Consider the following 19,526-nt stretch of genomic DNA (forward strand, 5'->3'; position numbering starts at 1 on the left):
GATTTCCCAATAGGCCCGGTAGGCCCGGGCCTATGGGCGCAAGCTCCCAGGGGGCGCACGGCCGAGAGAAAAAAATTAAAATATCTAGAAATAAAAATAAACAGCCATAACTTAACATATTTTATGAATTGATTAAAAAAGAATCAGGCTAATAAAGCATTCTGATTTTGAAGTTCATTGGAACAAATAATTGTTGGTAAAGTTTACCAATTTTTTGTTAATACATTAACGGTATTTTGTTAAGCCCAGAACCAAGTAAATTCCTCAAAAAACTTGCAATGATAAAATTGCATCGTGGAGTGGTGTTTAAGCAATTAACATATAGGCCTGATATAATTTTTTAATAAAGGGTTTTAGGAAAGTAACTTTAACGAGACTAGGAGGCGGAAAAAATTATTGGGTCTAGGGGCGCCAAAATGCTAAATCCGGCCCTGGTTACAGAGAAGGATCCCATGATTGAAATGAGTGAAACATGGACCCAATCCAAACAAAAAGTAAAATATTGAGGCAACTCGTTTAAATTGAAATCGAAAAGTATTATTATGAAGTTGACGGGATTTCTTTTGTGCCTACAATGATAAAGAAATACATAACTGAGTTCGATATTTACAGGGAAAAATATACTTTATGCAATCAAAAAATAGTTTTCATTAAAAAGTATTTTTGTGTCTTTATAATAATTGGATAACACTGTGAATACGTGTGCGGTGATTGGGTGTGTGAGTGTATCCCTAATATTTAGATCTTTGTGGCGATTGCTTTTAGATAACTGAATCTGATATTGTTAATTAATGGAAGTTAAACATTTTCAATTTGGAGTTTTTAGTAAAAATTAAAAAGCAACTCTCTTACATGCCTCCGCAATAAATTCATTTAATCGTCATGACATGAATTTTGCTGCATTTCCTGATTATCTTGCTAGAGCACGATGGAAGGCCAAATTTCCTTCCAGGGGTCTGAAATACCCCTCAGTTGAGTGGGGGGTGAGGAGTTGTCTCGCGAGAAACTGTTTAAAAATGTTCATATAAAAACTCGGTTTTTGAGAATTTTCGTGTATAATTCTCTATAATATAAGGTGATTTTTTAATTTTCCCAGAAAGTTGGGGGCAGGGAGGAAATCCTCTCCATCTTAGCTTTCTCTGTAACTACGGAGAAGTTCTACCATGGTTTTGAAATAAAATGAAATCCCACGGTTATGCCGGTTAGGCTAAAGGAGACGGTGATGCTGATGGAAAATGGTGAAATGAAGAAAGTAGGAGAAAACGGGAGAACCCCGAGAAAACCCACGAGCACTGTGTTTGTCCACCACAAAGTCCACATGGCGTGAGCTGGGATCGAACCAGGGACCCCCAAGCACCGCAAGTGAACGCTCTACCACTGAGCCACCGCGCCCCCTTACCATGGTTTTGAGTCATTATGCAAATAGAAATGTGATATTTTAGGCAACATACCCTGACTGTATTTCAATATTTAGTTAGCTGGTATGTCGAGTCAAAACTGTAATAAAACTACCACCTCTGGTTTTTTCCCACTTCGAACACTGTTTTAAACCATATTTGTTATTGAAATGTATTGTCTAGTGACTTGCGTAACATTAAAGGTTGATAAATGCTCTTCATTATATTCCTACAATCACTTTATCAATGTATTACACGCAGATTCATTCATTATTGGAGATTATCAGCGCGGATTTAGACGAAATCGATCAACTATCGACCAAATATTTACCATGCGCCAAATACTCGAAAAGAAGTGGGAATACAATACCGCGGTATATCAACTATTTATTGATTTTAGAAAGGTATACGACTCGGTTAGGAGAGAAACATTGTACAACGTCCTTACAGAATTTGGAATACCGAGAAAGCTAATTAGATTAATTAAGATATGTTTAAATGAATCCCAAAGTAAAGTCTGGGTAGGAAAATTTTTGTCCACGAGCTTCCACGTGGAGAATGGCCTGAAACAAGGAGATGCGTTGTCGCCATTATTATTTAACATGTCCTTTTCTTCTTCTTCTTCTACACGACAGATTGTGTACTTTTATGCACCGTTGCCCAAAATCAAGATATAAACATAGAAGAAATTACAAAATAGATATATAATATCGTTGTAAAGTGAAGTTAAAGACGAAAAGAAAAAAGAAAGAAAAAATGTTGAATACATAAGTAAAATGAAAAGCCATCTCAGAAATAACCGTTGCATTTTTAGCCGAATATTGTTAAACTCTGCGATTTCAATGTAAACTCATGTCCAAAATTATTGTCGCATGTCTATAAATATGTTATTGTAGGAATATAATTTGATAACGAATTCGCCCGGTATTTCTTACAATGTTAATATATTATAATCGGCAAACACATGTATGTGGCAAATTTCATGTCAAAAGAGCAGTAAATAAGAACAATAAAACGAAAATAAAACTTTCTTGTCAATTTAGCAACATATGGTTTTAATCATTCCAATTTTCGTATTTATAATTCTTTCCCAATGAAATTTACTACAAATATACATTTCCCGATTATACACATAGTATCAGTATTAAAAGTACCCTGCAAAATCATTATCAAATTATATTTTTACAAGAAGACAGTTAGAGATATGCGACAGTCATTTTGGACATGGGTGTACCTCCAACTTTTTGCTTCTATTTCCGGTGAGAACACTAAAATTTTCCATCGTTAATCCAGAATTATAAGGCAACTGGAGAGCTATCTGAATTAAGAGGTGAAGTCCGGCCTAGAAAAAAATATAAATAATGGTGCTTAGGAACACTGACCATACATCACCAGTTCAACATGTGCCATTTTGTCGAACATAGTTGTTTATGCAGCTGCAGCGCCAACGGGCTAGTTTAGTATTTATTTCTGTACGTTATCTGATTTCAATAGCGTCTACGTAAGGAAAAGTGAAGAAAATCTAACTTCTTCATTATTTGTATCTGTTACAATTTAAGGGAGATAATGACTAAAGGGAGATAATGGCGGGTTAAGGGAGGTTAAGGGAGATAATGACTAAAGCAAGTGGAAGAATTGGTGGAATGAGAAACTGTTAGGGCACGGGAGTACCCCGAAAAAACCCACGGATACGATGTTGTGCATCATAAACGTACTTAGCCGGAGATCCTAAGCATTAGAGGTAAGCGTTCTACCACCGTATTCCCAATTTGTCTCATGTCTGACTCCTGAAATAAAATACTACATTTCGTATTGCAAGAGCCTATGAAGGACTCTGTCAGGACATAAAGCGCACATTTCAGCCAATGATACGTGGACAATGCATTAACTTTCAGTGCTACAGCGCTTACATATCATAACTCGATAACATAGGCCTACATATATATGGAGTTACGTGACGTTATTTTTAATTTCTCCGACAGTAGTAATGATAGAAAATTTTAAAACATACATTTAATAACATATAATTTCGCATTTCAACCACTTCTTACTTTCTTATCCACTGGTTTTACTACTTGTAAGTAATTTTACATTGTTGTTTCTTTCTCTGATGCATCGTCAGGATCAGACTCATCGTTGATCAGTTCTGCATCCATTGTGATTTTTACAAGTAGCGAGTAATAAACCTATACATAAAAAGGCAAAGAAAGCGTTGAGTCTAGATTTTACGGCAGCCTCCTTTTTCCCTTCCAGATAGAGAAGAAAGATGTGGAACGCGATGCTGAAGAGATCATCTTAAAATAAAAGAAGGAAAAAAGAACTTCGCACTTGACCCACTAAGCCCACCACGCCCTGCCTTCAGAAAAAAGTAAAAGCGGCTGCCTTTCATTTGCGTCGTTTTTACTTGGAAACATTTGAAGGATCGAAACGTGGAGATTAAAGATTCCCTTCGTTGTACGAACGATCAGCACATGAAAGTATAAGAAAATATTTTTTTATATTCTGTGGACAGCAAATGCGTGACTCTGTATCCCGCTTCAGAACTGATGCTTATATCTCGGTTCAGTGAGCAGTGTGAACAACGATCTTGGTCAAGAATCAGTCACACGTGCACATTCTCAGTCTAGCGGCTAGACCATGTGACTTTGGTGGAAGAGGCCCCAGGTTCAATCCCCGATGGAAGAGCATTAATGGTTCAGAATACGCTTTAATATTTAGATCTCGTTCTCTACAGCCTCCCTGCTGACAAAGCAACGTTCTTTGATTTATACTCACTGTTCGCCAGTGGTGGTGACACAAGCTCTAACCCCTCTCCCTCGTAGAGCTAAAAACAAGCCTAACGCAAATCGAGTTTGATAATTTGAGGGGGACCCTCGCACCACGGGTTCGTTATCGCCCCCACTGCTATTTACACCAAACTTTTCAGCATCTTATCCGGACCTACAATCAGCTTTGGTTCGACACCCTCTTAGGTTAGAGTTCATCTTAGGATTGACCGCGAAACGAAATGGGCCAGCATCTTTGTACTGAGGCAGAACTCTTCCCATAGAAATAGTTTTCGACACCACTTTTCCCATACATTTTTAAGATGACACGGCCCGAAGTAGTGTCTCCTAGGGTATCCCACGATCCTGACCCCAAACAAGTCGATCCTTGGATGGTATTTTTACCATAAAGCGAGATTTTTCAACTTAGTGCCTCAGACTCGCCAACTAAGAATGTTGTGATATAATTTGATTATTGCCATGAAAGGACGCATTTTATTTATTAGTGATTAGAAATTCTACAAAATTCATAACAGAGACAAGTGTAATATGTAATGATTTCAAGTAGATTTAAAGGAAAACGAATGAAGGGCGTAAGGGAAAAAAGATCATTGTCACAAAACTGACAAAAAAATTGGCTAAATTCAGCTGACGAATACATCATATGGAATGGTTTGCCCGCATGCTAACAGCACACGTAAAAACCTCACACAGTCCTCTGTAGAAACGGCTAAAATATTATTATTATTATTATTATTATTATTATTATTATTATTATTATTATTATTATTATTATTATTATTATTATTATTATTATTATTATTATTATTATTATTATTAACTATTCTGCCTTTTGGTAAGTTCTGAGACTATTGAGTTTTTATGTATGTATTTATTTATTCTAGGATTGGTCCTGTAAATGTTTCTTCCACGTTTCTCGGTCTTCAAATTCCTTTTTTAACTTCCAATATTTGCTTCCATTTCTCAAATCATGATCAGTTGTGTTCTTCTTCTTCCTATTCCTTCCTTTCCTTCCATCTTTCCTTCTATAGCGGTACGAAGAAGACAATTTCTTCGCAAGATGTGTCAAATTCAATTGACCTTCCTACGAACGACCCTGGCTACTAATGTCTTCTTCTCTCCTAACCATCCGTCTTCCTCCAACACCACATTTCGAAGCTCTCTAAATATTTCTTCTCTATAACTTCCGTAATGACCAAATCTCTGAACCATACACTCCAATGCACCATATATAGCACTTGACCGACTTCTTCCTTAGTCCAATATTAAGCCTGCTAGTTAAGAGTGATAAAGATATTGTATGGCTAATAAATGCTGTGTCTTCAAACTTTAAAAACGCACTACTGCAAACTTTTTGTTTTGTACGAGGACCATCCGGAAAGTGGTACCCGTTTGTGCAATAAAGACACAGTAGTACATATTAACTAACTATGGTCGTTTTTCCCCTGCGCCCTTCGAATGTTAAGTACCTTGAGGACGGAAGAAAAACAGGGTGCTAAAGTGCTTTTTTTTTTTTTTAAGTGATTTCTCCTTCAAAACAGAGATCGTAGTGTGTAGGAACTTTTCTATTTGCGGCAAATAACCAGGCATTAAAATTACTCTTACCTAAAAGACAACAGTTCAGGCTGTCTCGTCTCGAAAAGATGTCATGAAAGTGATGTCTCGACTGGGTAAGTATCTGTTTCTATTGGAAGAGGACTGTCTCGTCTCGCGTCTTATCACAAAAATTCAGTCTCGTCTCGTTTCGTAGGTACTGCGGTGATCATGAAATGGAAATTATTGATAACTAACAACAACAATGAAAAGGAAAAAGACAGCCAGAGCCAGTATTTGAAGGTAGCAGCGCAGCAATCGTCTGGTGGAACTGAGAAAGTCCTTTGGTCAGGATATCCGCTATCGCATTTGAATGTTGGATCTCCTGATTGCGAAGAAGGAAGTAACTGCTCAATCCCTAACATCTTTAACCTCGTAATGGAAACGTGTAGTGTTCGTTCACTCGGTTGGAGTTTGTTGTCCTTTTCAGTACCAACACTATACAACACATGGATCTGCATCTTATGGAGAGACCGAAGAACTGTAACGCGTTAAAATTTCAAAACTCTCCTACCGGGAATCGAACCCGAAACCATATTGACCGAAGGCGCACGCTCTAGCCACTAAACCAGCGGAGAGAGCAGGAGCGGATTCTATTCCAACCAAAGAACTCAGAGAGGAGCCATCACAATTGGAGCAATGCACTAACTCAGTGGTTCTCAACGCGGGTGTTAACTCTTTTAGGATTTTGGTAACTTTTGTTACCATGGCGTAGTATCATCTTTGACCGCTTATTTAGGTTCTATCACAAGTATTTAAGCCAGGTTTTTTTTTAATTAGTCAAGTCAAGGAATACCCCAGATGCGTTTTGGAACCGGATGGTCAACTTGGCGGCGCCAAGTGGGAACGGAGGGGCGTGACTTTTTCTTTTTTCTTAAGGCAAATTTCAAAACTTTTTCACGCCTTTAGTTTCCAAGATATCAAATTGAAACTTTGCATACGGATTCTGTGTACCTTTGGGTATTTCCCAAATTTTTGTGAGATCCCTACGTGAAACTGGTGCCCTTGCCGGAGAGACGCAAGTGTCCCGAAAAAGTGATTTTTCCAGATAAAAATCCTTTTTTTTTTTTTTTTCGACTTTTCCAGTTGAGGTGTACGATACTGACATGTGAATGATACGGAAAGGGCTCGTTATACTGAAGAAAATGGCGTTTGAACCATGACTCTAGGCCAAATAGTAATGATGCAGTAATTTTTTATATTATATATATATATACAGGATGTTTTAAAGCAACACAGACAACGTTTGGGAGGTGGTTCCTGACACCAAGATAAAATGAAAAGTATAGGTCATTTTGGGTGCACAAATGCTTCCTTTCGGAGTTATAGGCTGTCGGAAACATGAAAAAATGAACTTCAAAGGTCTATAGCTCCAATACTGTGGAACCTACAGTACTCGGATCAAGACTTTATTTAGGAACTACTATGTGCCCATCCAAATATTCATGTTTCAGAATAATATGGTACTTCCGCAAAAAAATTTATAGAGGCAGTTGGTAAGTACTTCAAATTATATGCCCATAGCCAAACAGCCTATACAAAAATTGTTGCGTGAATACCTTAGGTTTCTGCTGTGTGGCGTAATTCAGTTAGCTCTCTTGAAGACGAGATAGCGTAGTGGGGAACGAGCATTTTGTATGGTGGTTTGCGCACCCACCAACTGCACTAGATTCTTGTTCCAGCCTAAGGTTTTAGCTCACGTTAATAGCGATACCTTCCTTTATAACCTTGGTGTTGTATAATAAAAGCTAAAAAGGCAGATAATCAAACTAATAGATGAGCCCTGGACCAAATCTCCTGCCTCAGAGGCATACCTGTAGTTGAGAAAAGCTTGAAACTGATGGTGAAATTGACCAAGTATTTGTAGACTCTACGAAAGCCTTGAATTCTGTTGAAAGCGGTCGTTATAAAAGTAAGCATAGCGCAACGTAACACAACAAAACGAAAAGTGCGACACATCACAGTCGGGTACACTTGACAATGAAATTACGACCACGAAAAAAGCAACGCATTCTGTAGCTTCCTGTCTGTTAGGAGACACCGGAAGAATCAAGGTGCGTGACTTATACACGAACATAATGCACGAGGAAAAGACTGGGTTGGACATTATGTGTATCTATGAGGAGGATCTGAACAGGCTGTTCCATGTTTTAGATTATTTAAAAGTGGCAGGAAGCAGGGAATATCCTGCAATTGTAAAAATGTCATTCTTTACATACAGTGAATACAAAGAAAGAAGAGGAGCAATCTATTGAGAGGGTGAATATCAGGATAGTACCTAGTTAAATAAGCCCGTATTCCCGGATATATGGTTAGCTGCATATCTGTTAAAATAGCAAATAATCCAAAACAGAGAAGCTATACATATGAGTTATATAGAGTGAATATACTGCTACCCTACTCAGGCGCGTAGCCAGAATTTTTCTTGGAGAGGTCCAATACTATAAGCTACTGCGTCAATGTAGTATTGAACAGGTATTACTCTGTACCCGAAAACACTTCTACCCAGGCCCGTACCCACGGGAGGTTAGGGGGCCGGGCCCCTCTAAACTTTGGCTGGCCCCCTAAAAGTTTCACGGTAGACTTGCAAATGAACTATAATATGGTGATGAAGTATAATATGATTGGGTCAGGTTCCCCCTAACTTCCACCGCCCCCCCTAAATTTTTGGGCTGGCTACGGGCCTGCTTCTACCTATATATTTTCAGGGGGAAAATGATAGAAGTAGGTTGTTTTTATGAAAGAAAGAGTACAGATGAAATATAAGATCAAATTTTCATGCTACATCAATCATTTCCGTTAAACAAGTAGAGTTTTATTGGAAAGTATACAAATGTATGTTAAGTTGAGAAGTTTTGGAGATCCGGACCAGGCCCGTATCTAGGAGTGTCTGGGGGGGGACTAAATTTTGGCTGGCCTCCTTAAAATTTTCACGGTAGGCTTGCAAATTAACTATAATATGGTTGGATCGACCCCTCCTAACTTCAGCCGGGTCCCCCTACATTTTTGGGCTGGCTACAGGCCTGATCCGGACCCGGTGGACTCTCCACGTAGGTGCGCCCTTGACCCTACGGCATAGAAGTAGCATTTTAATTCGATACATAATTTGCTTAAAGAATTCAACGCATAAATAAAAACTTGAACATCGATTGATCACATGCAAGAAATTGCAAGTTCTTACCATATGTAATAAGTAGTATAAAACTCCTTGTTGAAATATACAAGTAGACAATAACGGATCCAGAAGAGGGAAGGGCGTGCCCCTGAAGCGAAGATATTTTGTGTTATTTCAACCAGACGAGACGACAGAGACCAACAATCTGCTGTCAATCTGTTGTTAGTACATACAAACTATTGTGAAGTGTTATACAGTGGGTAATATTGTGGGCGCCTCGTCAAGGCAATATATATATATATATATATATATATATATATATATATATATATATATATATATATATATATATATATATATATATATATATATATATATATATATATATATATATATATATATAGGCTATATATATATATATATATATATATATATATATATATATAGGCTATATATATATATATATATATATATATATATATATACATTGCTATTTGAACGAGATATGATTAACGTATTTTTGTATCAATAACCTTCTCTCAGTTTATTCTTACACAAATTAGCTAAGATCCAAAATACTGGAACAGGTAGTATTTTGCGCCCCTCCGCACCTACCATCCTTTTATGCAAGAACAAAGAGATATAGACCTTCCAAAATTTCTGGTCCCGCTCCTGTTTCACCGGGAACATGAAGATAAAAACACTGCCTGCAAGGAGCCGAACAGATTGTATTCCACAAAGTTTCGTCCGGGGCCAAAATCAAAGTGTGGGAGAGGCTGCGCTCGCATACTCGTTACTAGAGGACAAAAGGAACATGTAATCGCAGTTTAATTTATTTTAGCTCCAGCGAAGAAGAGAAAGGCGTTGGTCAACTCCAGGGGAACTGCTGGAAGAAACAATGGAACTGGAAATTTAATGCTGGTCTCGTTCTTTTTGATTTATCGAGTAGAAGTTCTGAAGAAGCAAGAAACAAGATTCTGTGAAATGAAAATACTCCCTTTTATTCTTGAAGGTCGTATAAAAATACAAGTTATTTTCATTCATTTAGTTATTTCAGTTTTTCCGATTTATAATAATAATAATAATAATAATAATAATAATAATAATAATAATAATAATAATAATAATAATAATAATAATAATAATAATAATAATAATAATAATATGATACAATCCAAGGGACTAGAAGAATAATAGGCTTTATTTTCAAACAATGGCCTGAGTTTAGAAATGCCTGTTCATATGTATATTTATACAAGATGCTTGCATACAAGTTCTTGTATATACAAGATTTATACAAGTAAGACTCGAGTTTGGTGTAATTACTTGGAATAGTATAGGTACAACATTGGCCAACAAAATTGAGTCAGTACAAAAATGCCATAAAATGAATAGAGATTACTACTCACGTAGTTATAAATATTGGAATCAATTTTGGGAATTACAAGCATTAAGTAACAGGAGAAAACTTATTGAAAGAGATTTTATTCAGAAAATAGTAGACAATATATATTATAGTGAATATTGCTTAGATAATATAGGTATAAGGGTACCAATGTATAATACGAGAAATATATCAACATCAGTTCCTTTGAATCCAAAATCTGAAATTTTAAGAATGGCCAATTCTTTTAATTTAGTTTAATTTTTATTTTTATTATTACAGAAGCATGAATTTTGGAGTTGGACAATTTTGTAGTACAGAAGTATTTTTGACGATGTATCTATTTTGAGACTAAAAATATTTGGTATAATTCTGACAAGGAATTATTAATTCAGTTGTACCGTAAGTCAAAAAAATTAAAATATTAAAGAAATAAAAATCAAATAAATTGTATCATATCGTAAATTGTGTTATATAAATTAAAAAAGAAATAGTGAATTCTTAAATCAAATTAAAAGAGTGTAATTAAACTAATGGTTGCAATCTCTTATTGTCATGAAATGACAATATTTTATTAATGAAACAACTGACCCAATGGTAGTATAGTGGATATTTTTGTAAGAATATAAATTATTTAACAGTGAACATCCAGACATAGTATGTCAGATTAATTGTATAACAGATCATTATAATTTTACTCAATGCTTAACCAAACGGAAATAAGCTAAATATTTAAACATTCAAATCTGCCTGTCACTTTCAGAGACCTCCTAATTTCATGTCACATGCAAAATAGACAGTTAAAATTCTCTGTAGTCATACATTACCTTATTGCATAATTCGCTTGGTCTTGGCCGGACAATGGTCTTTCTTGCGGCATTTGTAATTTCGTATAGAGTATTCCATTGCGATTCTGGATACAGGACCCAGAATGCAGAATGATTTTTTACTTGCAAACTTGGTCATTTTATATGGACTACTGTCCTTGTTTACTTTAATTATTTTTCCTTTTAACTTCGCCAAAAGCCAATATAAAAATTTACAAAATCTTAGGAAAGTCCTAATTACATTTTCTGACAAAATATTGTTGTTCTCTAATGATGTAAAAATAAGTATTTTTGAATTTTAATTTACCCTGAGGTTTGCTTTCATTTTTTTCGTGATTTTATCCGAATTGTTAATTACTACTGACAAGCAATGTTATTTGACTACAGGTGATTCTTAACTATTTTGCTTCTGCTTCCAACGATTTCTTGATTACAAGTACTGTCCTTGTGAGTTTTAAAAATAATGTGATGCATGTATCCAAAAGTTAAAATATTACAGAAAACTTAGTTCCATGTTCACCTACCAAATTGCCATTATAATTTTTATGAAAAAATGATTTTTCAAATTCTCAGTTCATGATTTCATTACATTACCCCACCAACTGGAAGAAAAATTCCTGAACAGTACCTTTAGTGTATGTCATTAGTTTTCAAATTCTTAGTTCGAATAAACATTGAATAAACTGACAAACACTAAACACTGTGAAAAACACTGGGGGGTGAACATAATGTCCACTTGAATGATTGTGGTCTCACTTCAGAACACTGGGAGGTGAAAAGCAGGGTCTTCTAATTGTCCTCATCGTGGCCATCGATAAACGAAGAATGTCCCTAGTCACTCCACAGAAATCGAAGTGAAGACTGAATGAAATGGCAGATGATGTGAACTGCAACTGGGCCTCTGTAAATGCAGACGCTGAGAGCTGCGACTGACAGTAGGCAACCGATGAAGGTTCCTATAGATGGTCCTCTTCTTGATATGTACTCGGGACCGTAGTGAAGGATGATGAACAGCTACGCATTTGGTGTGGCATTTGGGCGTCACCGTTTGCTGGGAGCTGCGAATTAACGATGTCCTGGCCAAACCAAGGACCCTTGATGACGGATGAAAAACAGCTTGGCGTCTCGGTGTCCGTCGTGTGGACTGGAGGCGAGCTAAAGCTGCGGTGATTGGTTTTCCGAGTTCTGGAATCGAACCCTGGACCTTTATGATGATGGGACAGCTGTGGCACTGGAACATTTCAACAACAACTGGAGCCAAGGGCTGTCAGACTTTGGAGCAACCTTGTGTTGCTTAATGATGAAAGTGACGATGTATCCGTGGTGAAACAGGAACGGGAGGAGATGCTGGCTGTTGTGGTGGTGATTCTGGAGCAGCTGACGTAGAAGCTCGGCATAACTGCAAGGACTAGTTGACCATTAGGTGTTCTGGCTCTGGAGAAAGATGGCTGGATCTGCATGTGAGAGGCGCTGGAGAAACAGAAGCGGGCAGGCCAATGCTGGTACAGGAACGTCTGGAAGATGACCCTTGTAGAGGCTGGACGTAGCATCTGGAACTGGACCATCTCGAAGAAGGATGTGCCCATGCTGGTGGACTACATTTTGCTGGAGAAAGAACTGGCCTCCTGAAGTGACATCTCGTTGCAGTTGCATAATGACAAAAGAAATTGCATTAGTTTTTTTTTATATTTATTATTTTTTTTTTAACTTTTCGTGTTTTTGTCGTATTGCAATGTAAGGTAAAGTCGAACAATATCGAAAATGTATGTTAGAGATATGTTTAAAGTTTATATTAGTATTATTATTGAGAAATATTTTGTTTTTGACAAATACTATATAATAAGAATAAGGAAGTTTTCGCAGCAGCTGTGTTTGTTTACTTGTGGTTAATGACCCAGAAACGAAAGAATGACACTCCAACCGTTATTAAATGGAATGTTATGATTAGAATTGTAGCGGAAGAAAGTATGTTTTTCTGAAAAGTGAAAAGTGTCCTGTGATGTTATGTCCTCGTGAGAATGCGATTGCCTGTGCGTAAATGTTATTGTTAGTGATTTAACTTGTGCTGATGTAGTGATTTCTCGTGTTGTTGTTTTGTGTTTATAATGATATGATTGTGATGTCTCAGGTAAGTCCTATAATAATAAAATTAACGTAGATACTGGCTATATCATCTGAGCATAGGAATTGAATATTAGCCTTCCCCCCACAAAAAAGACTAATATAGGGCGGTAAAATATTCCTGCATACCTCAATTCCAGGAATATTTTTACCTCGGTCTATTGTAAAAGCATGATTTACTGACAAAAGAGGAAATTCAAATACAAACCCTCGCGACGCGACTCCCCAAAACGCCACGTGTAGTGAGTATGTTTCAACTCAATTTTGTCAGTACGGTTTATGGTTTGAAACTGAACAAATTATTCGAGCAAGATATAAATAGGATTCACCTGAGAATGATTAGTGATTTTTTTTTTTAAGTACGAAAAACAAATGTTGAGAGTACCAAGGTTAATTATGTTAGTACAATATGAACGAAAACGAGAAACACAGGCGATAGTTTGAGAGAAATAAACAAGTCTATAATTATATTAGTATTATACGATCGAAAACGAGAGACGCACGCGGTAGTTTGAGATAAATAATTAAGTCTACTGTGAGCGATTGTGTATAAGAAAACATGTATACTAGCAAACAAACACTATGCTAAACTAATAACAAAATTATTACAAAAAATTGAAAATAATTCGATATTGTTTCTATGACACAGAGAAAAACAACATCTATTTGGCATGTCACATGATAGCATATGTTTGCCTAAGGAGCTATGTACCGTAAGTCAAAAAAAATTAAAATATTACAGAAAACTTAGTTCCATGTTCACCTACCAAATTGCCATTATAATTTTTATGAAAAAATGATTTTTCAAATTCTCAGTTCATGATTTCATTACATTACCCCACCAACTGGAAGAAAAATTCCTGAACAGTACCTTTAGTGTATGTCATTAGTTTTCAAATTCTCAGTTCATGATTTCATTACACAGTACTACTGTATTTTATCATTATGTTTTATTGTTTCAATAGATACGGTAAGTTACATTGTATGCAATGTGTATTTATTTTTGTCTGATAAAGTGCTGTATTTTTTCCGTTTTTCTGTTCATGGCACAGAAATAAACATTATTATTATTATTATTATTATTATTATTATTATTATTATTATTATTATTATTATTATTATTATTATTATTATTATTATTATTATTATTATTATTATTTCAACACTTTTCTCGGAGTTTCAGATCCAGGTATTTGAACGAAAGGTGCTCGACCCGCTGTACACTAGTGATGAGCAAATGCAAGACCAAGATCAAGACCGGGGTGGTCTTGGTCTTGGTCTTGGTCTTGCACACCCAGTCTTGGTCTTGCTTTCATGAATCTTGCAAGTCTTTTAAAAGATCTTATACTTTTCATACGTAAATTTTACTCTGGACATAAGGGATAATAAATTCTATAACGTGTCAATAATAACAGAAGTACAATATATGTTTCTAAATATAACATAGTTTATCTTCATGTAAGTATGATGATAGTGTACAACACAGACGTGACTTTTATTTTTTTTTTAATGGGTGTCTACGCTTCCCTACTTATAAGATAAATCACAACGTTTCGTAATCTTTTACATTTTTTAAAAACAGATCCAACACTCCACTGGTTTCCAAACTGGGAAGGCTACCCCTGAGACACATGAAAGAAAATCAAGACGCACAGATTATTGAGATACCACGAACTGCGAAATTATTTTTACATTCTAAAGGCGTCAGATTTTTCTTTTCAACCACAATTAGCTAATTCTTGTATTAAACAAACTTCCAATTAAATATTGAGATTTTGTTTTACTGATTCCAATGTGTACTCTATGGGGCATAAACATGGACATTACCTAAAAGCGATGAAAAAATTGCAAACTTTCGAAATGTGAGCATGGAGAAAAAAGGAGAGAATTAGCTGTGTTAAACGGAAAACGAATGAGAAAGTGTTACAAATATTGGCAGTAGGGGGAAAAAAGAATAATTTTAGATATTGATAAGAGGAGGAAGAGGGACTGGTTGCGATATTGGCTGAGGAGGACATGCTAGAGGGTATGGTGGAGGGAAAGGAAGAGAAGGAGCGAAGGAGACTGTATTGCAGGAAAGTATTAAAACAGAAAATTGCTACGTTAAGACGAACAGACTAGCTGAGGACCACCGTACATGGAAGTTTCTCGGTTGTAGCAAGCAACCTGCCAATAATGGCAGAATAGCTATGATGATGATGTGTTTAGCAATATTCACCAAAAAAGAGAGAAAAATTAAAATAATAATTATTACAATCAGAACTTTTAATATTTTAGAATAATTTGAATGAAAACTGAAAATGACTCAGCTGTCTTTATCTTTTCTGTAAACACAATTTATATAAATACTTTTGACCTATATTAGAAATACAAGATAACGGCATCAAACTCCAACTTATTTGAAGTCTCACTTGTGAATATGGATTACTAGCATCAATTACCTACTTCGTTGGGATATATTTTTTTTTTAATAGTAATATGTTTCGTTAGTCAGTCACATTTTACTATTACCTACTAAAGCGCTCTCTGATATCCGTCATTTTCGATGGTTTTTATATTTCTCTCTCCTCCTCTCCCCCAAATAGAGTGGCTGAATTTAGATTTCAACAGCATCGAAAATGTCCCTGTTCTTCACCGCGACCCCGAAAGCTATGGATTCGACAATGATATTGGTAATTTCTTTCATTTTTATATATGTCCCCCTCCTCCTCTCCCAAGTTGCAGGTCTGAATTTGGATTTAAACTGCATCAGAAGTGTCACTCTTTATCTTAGAGATCCCGAAAACTATGGATTCGGCACTAAAATCGGTCCTTTTCAATAGATTTATATATTTCCTCCTCCCCCATGTTGCAAGACACAGCATCGGAAGTGTCCCTGTTCATTTCAATGATCTCGAAAACAATGGATTCAACATTGATAATGATGGTCATTTTCAATAATTTTTATATATCTCCTTCCTCTCCCTCCCCAAGTTGCGGTGCTGAATTTGCATTTAAATGGGATCGGAACTATCACTGTTTACCTTAGTGACTCCAAAAAGTATGGATTCGACACTAATATTTGGTCATTTTTTAATCATTTTTATGTATCTCCCCCCCCCCCGCCAAAGTTACGGATTGAATTGAGTTAGTCGTAAACGGTATCTGAAGTGTCAGTATTCACTCAACGACCTCGAAGACTACGAATTCGACACTAATATTCGTCATTTTCGATCATTTTTATATATCCCATCCCCTCCGCCAACCTACGGGGTTGAATTTGGATTTAAACAGCATCGGAAGTGTCACTATTTATCACAGCGACCCCTAAAACTGTAGATTCCACTCTAATATCGGTCATTTTCGATCATTTTTTAATATCTCTCCCCTCCCCCTCCCTTAAGCTGCACCGTTAAAGTGATATAATAGAAACCAATCTCAGGTCCGAACCTTATCTATGTTGAAAATGTGATCGAGACTGATTGATGGTTCAAGAGTTATTAAGTTTTATTTATTTTTGTTCACTTCTCCTCCCCTCCTCCTCCTCTAAATTCTACCGTCAAAGTAATATGACAAAAAACACAAAAAGTCCGAACCTCGCCTATGTTGAAAATTTGATTGAGATCGATCGGCTGGCTCAAGAGTGATGAAGTCACAAAGACAGTCACTTATATTTTTATTTTTTTAAAAATATATATCTCTCTCCTTCCCCTCCCCTATGTTGCACCGTCAGAGTAAAATGATAAAAATCGTTCCAGGCCTGAACTTCATCCATGTTGAAAATTTGATAGAGATCGGTCGGGTGGTTCAAGAGACTAGGTGTCACAAAAATAGTCACTTTCAATTTTATAATATAGCTTTATTGTAGTATAATGTTACATCGCCCAATCCTCGATGTGCCGTATACCTAAGGAGGCTAAAAGTTATCTTGATATACAATTATTCAACGTATAAGCATCCACCCATGAAATCAAACTCGCGATCACATGCACTAAATTTTTTGTCAATGTCATGAAAATGTTATTTCGATATTAATTTTATGGACACATATTAAAAACTTCCACCGGATGCTTGAGTCTCGGAGCCAAGGCCATACCCATGTAGTCGACACCTATGGTGTACGGAATTACCGATGTTAAATACTACATTTCTCTTTAGTTTTGGAAGAACACCACTAATATGCTTTGAAATGAAATGAAATGTCTAGTTTAACGTCCCACATTATGCACCAAGGCTAAGGGAGACAGTGATGATGAGAAATGACTAAAATGGTGAAATGAAGAAAGTCTGAGAAAACGAAAAACCCTGATAAAATCCACACACACGGTGTTTGTCTACCAAAAAAGCTGACATGGCGTAAGATGACACCTGCGTTTCTTGAAAATGAGCAATATCTACAGAAAACGCGAATAAACAACTCAGAAAACGACATACTGTGGCTATATGCTACAGAGGCAGATCGACTTACAAGGATTGCATAAACTACTAGGGTCTTGGTCTTGCAGTTATGGTCTTGGGCTTGGTCTAGCACCCCTTGGTCTTGGTCTTGGTCTTGCAACAGGATTCCTGATCTTGGTCTTGGTCTTGGTCTTGCATGCAAGACTTCCGCTCATCACTACTGCACACTGTAAGTTATCCTATTTTGGAATAATCAAATTGAAAGAATACAGGAATTTAGTGCATTAGGAATTAGATTTATGGGTTTCGGCATCCCGTCACGTTTGAGGGATGACGACCCTGAGTGATCACACCGTCCGGGAAAAGGGAAGGAAGAAAGCGGCCTGGGACCTATATGTTAGGTACCACCCCGGCATTTGCCTGGTGCGAATGAGAAAAACCCAGGAAAATCACATTCGGGGTAACTGGCCTGAAAAAACGTTTTACACTTTTTCAACCGAGTGCCTCCACCGGGAATCGAACCGGGGACCTAGGCCTATCAGGTTGACTGTTTACTAGTAGGGTTTAGCGTTACGCATCGATTGTGATGATCCGCTACTATAAAGAGCATGTAGCACATGATACTTTGAGTAAAATGGAGGTCGGATAAGCATTTACAAATTTAATTCAATACAACGTACGTAGTTAAATGAGTACACCTTCATGTATCACCGTATGATAGAAGATTTAAAAAAAAAAAAAAAAAAAAATAAGCCTTACCTTTAAAAGTAATGAAAGTTTGATACAAGCTATTATCTCTACCTAAATCTGCATAGCATGCGGAAAAAAAGTGATTTTACTGGAAAAACGAAAAGATTGCTTAAACTGATAATTCGCGCGTACACTTTCTTTCGTTAGTTTTGACTTCCAAAAGACGTGATAAAGCCCAGATACGTAATGACTTTGACTTTTTTTTAAAATGATAAAGAACTGTAATTGCAGAAACGTTGCTTATTTATTAGGCTTTCTCAGACAATAAAGGGACACCACATTCCTCAACTCTTTCACCGGACGATCAACCAAACCATACAAACATAATCAACTCGAAAGTTAATCCACATCAGACGGAAAAATGTCGTGATTTTTTTTCTCTTTAACGAACCTAATATATTCGTTATTATTATTATTATTATTATTATTATTATTATTATTATTATTATTATTATTATTATTATTATTATTATTATTATTATTATTATAATTCGCAAATTTAATTTTCTTTTTTAAAAAGTCAATGACAAGGACAGCATGTAGTACGAGAATTACAGGAGTCATCTGTTTTTCAACAGACTTGGAATCGAAGTAGACTTTGGCTTTCTTACGATACATGTCACAATATTTTTCTCCACAGACTTTTTGGTTACCTGGTGATGGGCCATAAAAGCTGAACTTCCATCTTTTCAGCTTCCGTGTCCCGTATTTATATCTTCCTTCAACTAAACAACACCGACAACTCTTCGGATGTGATTCCTGACACCAAGATAAGACAAAAAATATAGACCACCGGGTGCAGAAATCCGTCATTTCGGCATTATGGACTGCAGAAAACCTTTTTAAAAATAAAATTTTAATGTCCATAGCTCCAAAACTAGAGGAGCTATCCTAGTCGGGTCAAGACTTCACTTAGGAACTACTATGTGGCCTATCCAAATATCCATGTTTCAGATTCTTCGATACTTTCGCAACAATTTTTATAGAGGCAGTTTGGCTATGGGTGTATAATATAAAATACTCACCAACTCCCTCTATAAAAATTGCTGTGAAAGTACTTAAGAATTTTGAAAGATGGATATTTGACTAGAGCACATACTCGTTCCTAAGTGAAGTCTTGACCCGACTAGGATAGCTCCTCTAGTTTTGGAGCTATGGACCTTTAAACTTCATTTT

At 36.3% G+C, this 19,526-nt stretch overlaps 1 protein-coding gene and 1 long non-coding RNA gene across 2 annotated transcripts in view; one reads left to right on the top strand and one right to left on the bottom strand.

Annotated features, from left to right (window-relative positions):
• Positions 1-19,526, bottom strand: part of LOC145672864 (uncharacterized) — a 432,953-nt gene that overhangs the window by 340,488 nt on the left and 72,939 nt on the right. The window lies entirely within an intron of this gene.
• Positions 13,139-19,526, top strand: part of LOC145672865 (uncharacterized) — a 285,955-nt gene continuing 279,567 nt past the window's right edge. The window contains exon 1 of the long non-coding RNA XR_014128691.1: positions 13,139-13,230. This is a non-coding gene — a long non-coding RNA (uncharacterized LOC145672865). The remainder of the gene's footprint in view (positions 13,231-19,526) is intronic.

Source organism: Thermobia domestica, chromosome 16 (assembly GCF_964235325.1).
Source record: "Thermobia domestica chromosome 16, izTheDome1.hap1.1, whole genome shotgun sequence".
Classification (NCBI taxonomy): Eukaryota; Metazoa; Arthropoda; class Insecta; order Zygentoma; family Lepismatidae; genus Thermobia; species Thermobia domestica.